At 45.0% G+C, this 5,178-nt stretch overlaps 2 long non-coding RNA genes across 2 annotated transcripts; both read right to left on the bottom strand.

Moving 5' to 3' along the window:
* Positions 1 to 496: 496 nt before the first annotated feature.
* Positions 497 to 1,659, bottom strand: LOC123489644. The gene is made up of 3 exons (XR_006660578.1): positions 1,573 to 1,659; positions 860 to 988; positions 497 to 626 (listed from the first exon to the last, which is right to left on the bottom strand). It is a non-coding gene; the product is annotated as an uncharacterized LOC123489644 (long non-coding RNA).
* A 1,011-nt stretch (positions 1,660 to 2,670) lies between these two features.
* On the bottom strand, positions 2,671 to 4,954 carry LOC123489645. The gene is made up of 3 exons (XR_006660579.1): positions 4,850 to 4,954; positions 3,101 to 3,182; positions 2,671 to 2,716 (listed from the first exon to the last, which is right to left on the bottom strand). It is a non-coding gene; the product is annotated as an uncharacterized LOC123489645 (long non-coding RNA).
* Positions 4,955 to 5,178: the final 224 nt, after the last annotated feature.

The raw sequence follows: 5,178 nt of genomic DNA, 5'->3' as shown, positions 1-5,178 counted from the left end.
TCATATCTGGTTTGACTATGAAAATATAGAACATTTCTACGACAATTAAAAGTATTACAAAGTGAGAAGCAACTGTTGAACATTTCATTCACCAAGTATGTTATTTGGACCTTCACACCACAGAGTTTCATAATTATCTCCAGCTGGTGTTTTATATAAACGACCACTGAACAAAAGGTAATATTGCAGACTGTGCCTTTATTTAAAACAATTTCATATGCTGAGAGCCTCTCCAATGTATTCTCTCCTAAAATGTGGACATCACAGCTTTCTGGAACACAGGAAGGGAAGTTTAAACCAGCAGGGGCATCATTCTGGCGCGGGAAGCTGGGAAAGAGAGAAACACAGAAAGGTAGGTATTGTATCTATGTTGGTTTTATAAATATGTAGCTAATAAAGGAACAAATTCCCTTTAAGATGTATTTTACAACTATCCAATTGTTTGATGTATAATGTGAGGGAGAGTACTCTGGTGACAGCATTGTACCTCCACAGTTCATCTCCATGCAATGCCCCCGGCCATTCGTGATGTCCTTCACAAAACCATGGTTGTAGTTAGAGGGTTTCCCCGGGGCCCAGTTCTGGTAGTTAAACCTGGACCCGTCACTCCACAGCCAAAGACCCTCCTACAGAGCACATAGGAGGATGCATCCCCAGCACACAGTAAACACTATATATTTACATTGTAATTACTGTCTTTAAAGGGGCAATCTGGGAATTGGAAAATAACTAATTGGCAACCCACCACTGTTTGGGTAAAAGCTGAGGGATGGGCCTGGAGAAATGTAACCAATCTCAGATTCATCAAGAATCAATGCATCTTATATGTTTCATGAGTGATGAACAGAGAGCTTCTGACCTTCATTGCATCGTAGGCTCCAATCCAGGTGCGCTGAACTCTACTCTCTTGGATGAGAGACTGAAGGAAACGATACTGGGGAAGGCTGTGCACTGATGCCAAATTACCTCCCAAGAGCAAACATTTCCTCTGGAGAGAGAGAGGTAGAGAGATAGAGGAGAGAGAGAGAGAGAGGGGAGAGAGGAGAGAGAGACACAGAGAGAGAGAGAGACAGACAGAGAGAGGAGGAGAGAGAGAGAGAGAGGAGAGAGAGAGAGAGAGAGAGAGAGAGAGAGAGAGAGAGAGAGAGGAAAGAGAGGAGAGAGAGAGAATTAAACAGAGGTAGAATGTAAAGGTTAACAGAAGGACTAGCACATCATGTTATAGTTTCTCAACCCTGTTGAACACAGACTAAACCTACAGAGTCAACTGCAACAATGTATGGCCACCAGACAGGGATGGAGATAGCATCCCAGCTAGCCCAAGGCTAGTGCTTTTCAGACCAGGCTTGTAGAAAATGTTTCCAACTAGCCCAAGATGCAGGTCAATTATTGTCTTTTCCATTATCACATAGCACATTTTGGACCCTGGCTAGTAGAAATTGAGGTCTACCAGCCCGGCCGGTGGCCAGTGTCCAAAATCCTTAAATAAGCAGATGATCTCTCCTTAAACCATCAATACTTAAAATCACCCACACAGCTGATCTCAATTATCGACAGCAAACGTCCAGGTACCTCTGCCTCTGGCCATGTGGTCACGAGGGGGACGTAGTGATAGCAGTGTGTCTCATATCTGGACCAGCCATGTGGGCAGACTCTGCGATGACGCTCTGTAGGGGGGAGAGATCACATTAAATAACATTATGAAATGGTTAGTTCCCACCAGACAATTGGTCAAAAGTGCGTTCCAGCTGTGATGTTACTGAACAAAACCCCATGGCTAACCACGTGTTGTTGAAAAATGACCGATTCACTTTGAGTCCGTTATATCTGCAATATGTAACTTTTTGGGCGACCTGACTAAATTCACATAGAAATGTGAGTTATGGATCTATCATTCTCATTGAAGTCAAGTCTAAGAAGCAGCTATATCTGTTCTATGTGCGCTATTTCTATGCTTTATTCTTAAATTTCAATTTTTTCGTCTTTAACTTTCGGGTTTTGTATGACGGCTTCAAACAGCTGAAAACACAATGTTGTTGGTTATGGAAAATATATTTCACAGTGGTTAAGATGTTACAATGATTCTCTACACATTGCTTGCTTGTTTTATCACATAAACTGACATTTTACCGGTTGGCAGTTTGCATATCAGGTTCTCGATAAAATGTTTCTCACCTTTCGGAGGAGAAATGTATTCCTCCGAGTCAGACCGATCATGCCGATACTTCGGAGGAGAACTGTGTTCCTCCGAGTCAGACCGATCATGCCGATACTTCGGAGGAGAACTGTGTTCCTCCGAGTCAGACCGATCATGCGATGCCCAAGGAGAACTGTGTTCCTCCGAGTCAGACCGATCATGCCGATACTTCGGAGGAGAACTGTGTTCCTCCGAGTCAGACCGATCATGCCGATACTTCGGAGGAGAACTGTGTTCCTCCGAGTCAGACCGATCATGCCCGATACTTCCGGAGGAGAACTGTGTTCCTCCGAGTCAGACCGATCATGCCGATACTTAAGGAGAACTGTGTTCCCTCTCTGAGTCAGACCGATCATGCCGATACTCTGGAGGAGAACTGTGTTCCTCCGAGTCAGACCGATCATGCCGATACTTCGGAGGAAAACTGTGTTCCTCCGAGTCAGACCGATCATGCCGATACTTTCGGAGGAGAACTGTGTTCCTTCGAGTCAGACCGATCATGCCGATCATGCCGATCCCCTACAACAAAAGAGAGACAAGGACAGAGGGAAGATTGAGACATGCTTTTAAAGACTTGGGTCTCGATTCAATATGTAAAGCTGAAGAGTTACAGAATACGCGATAGAAAATTAAAAGTAATTTCAGATTGCAGCGTTAACCGTGAATGCAGTCTCTGCTAAAGAGGGAACATTGCTTTTAAATTTCAATCACTCTGTAAAGCTGAACGATGCGGATTGAATAGAGCCCTAGATCAGTTTCAGAACTATGAAACCACAACAGACCTGTATAGAATTATATTTTAGTGAATACAGGGGGAGCCCCAACCAGGAACCTGGGTCCAGTGACTCTCACCCCAAAACCTAGGTGTTGTGTTAAGGTCACTAAAACCTTTGATCAGAATACCTCTGCTACCCCTTGCATCTCCCAGAGCAACGAGAGCGCTGAGAAGCAGAAGAGTGGTCAGCATCGCCATGGTGATAGTCTCCTGAGAGAGAGAGACAGAGAGACAGAGAGAGAGAGAGAGAGAGAGAGAGAGAGAGACAGAGAGAGAGAGAGACAGAGAGAGAGAGAGAGAGAGAGAGAGAGAGAGAGAGAGAGAGAGAAAGAGAGAGAGAGAGAGACAGGGAGACAGGGAGAGAGAGAGAGAGAGAGAGAGCGAGAGAGAGAGACAGAGAGACAGAGAGAGAGAGAACGGAGAGAGAGGGGGGGAGTGAGACAGAGACAGAGAGAGAGAGAGACAGAGAGAGAGCGAGAGAGAGAGAGAGAGAGAGAGAGAGAGAGAGAGAGAGAGAGAGAGAGAGAGAGAGAGGGGGGGTGAGACAGAGAGAGAGAGAGAGACAGAGAGAGAGAGAGAGAGAGAGAGAGAGAGAACAGAGAGAGAGAGAGAGAGAGAGAGAGAGAAGCAGACAGAGACAGAGAGAGAGAGAGAGAGAGAGAGACAGACAGAGAGAGAGAGACGGGAGGGGAGAGAGAGAGAGAGAGAGAGAGAGAGAGAGAGAGAGAGAGAGAGAGAGAGAGAGAGAGAGAGAGAGAGAGAGAGATAGAGAGAGAGAGACAGACACACAGACAACAAGACAGTAAAAGAGAGAAGCCGTCAAGACCAATTCAGAGAGTACTTCAGAGATTAGGGGAGTGCAGTGTTCCCCTAACCTGTAGTTGAGTACACTGTTAGAAAAAAGGTGATATCTAGAACCTAAAGGGTGTTCTTCGACTGTCCCTGTTGGAGAACCACTTGAAGAACCCTTTTTGGCTCCAGGTATAAACTTTTTCATTCCAGGAAGAAACCTTTTGGGGTTCGATGTAGAACCCTTTCACAGACGGTTTACAGAGGGTTCTACATGGCACCCGAAAGGGTTCTACCTGGAACCAAAAGGGTTCTACCTGGAACCAAAAGGGTTCTACCTGGAACCTAAAGGGTTCTACCTGGAACCAAAAGGGTTCTACCTGGAACCTAAAGGGTTCTACCTGGAACCTAAAGGGTTCTACCTGGAACCTAAAGGGTTCTACCTGGAACCTAAAGGGTTCTACCTGGAACCTAAAGGGTTCTCATATGGGGACACCTGAAGAACCCTTTTGGAACCCTTTATTCCAAGTGGACCTCCAGCCATTCCACTTATCAGATGTGTTCCAGTACTTTCACATCAGAGCAGATTCAACTAATGAACGGCTTGGTGATTAGCTGAATCAGCTGTGCTTGTACTGGAATATATCAAATCAGTGGAGCGGCTGGGGGTACTTGGGAGGTCAGGGAAACCCTATGCTATGTATATAACGTATGCAACTGCTAAGGTAGCGTTTTCTAAACTCGGTCCTGGGGACCCCAAGCGGAGCGTACATATTCCTGTGTGCTAAGATAATCTACTGTACTTGGTTGAAGACATGAGACCTGAGTTTGGCAGCAGACTTGAATTCCTTAGCACAGCGTTTCCCAAACTCGGTCCAACACGTGCACCCATTGGGGTCCACAGGACCGAGTTTCCAAATAGCACCCTTTTCCCTAAGTTGTGCACTACTTTTGACCAGAGCTACATATGACCAGGGACACATATTCACTATGGGCCCTTGTCAAAAGTAGTGCACTACAAAGGGAACAGGGTGCCATTTGGGATGCACTCAGGTACAGTATTAGATGAACAGATGTTGAAATCTCACCTTCTGAAATCTTCAGTTGTAGCTTCACTTCTTCAGAGATCTTCAAAGGTCTTCACTGGGTCTCTCTCTCTCTCTCTCTCTGTCCTGCCTGTGAGTTGAGTTCTACCTCTCCCAACTCTCCTATTTAAGGATCCGTCCAGTCAGACCCCTCCCTCTCTTTTTCTCTATCTCTCTCTATCTCTCTGTATCGTTCTTTAAATTGAATTGGAATTTAAGTTCACTTCCTGAATTGACTGTGTAATGTGAATATTTAAGATGAATAAAGTTCATAATCAGTTTAAAGATTCACACAATGTTTAGCATATTTATATATTTTCCTTTCTGTAAAA

Source organism: Coregonus clupeaformis, unplaced genomic scaffold (genome assembly GCF_020615455.1).
Source record: "Coregonus clupeaformis isolate EN_2021a unplaced genomic scaffold, ASM2061545v1 scaf3110, whole genome shotgun sequence".
Lineage (NCBI taxonomy): Eukaryota > Metazoa > Chordata > Actinopteri > Salmoniformes > Salmonidae > Coregonus > Coregonus clupeaformis.
Note: the sequence above shows the minus strand (reverse complement) of the source record. Positions and strands in the feature narration are given on the sequence as shown.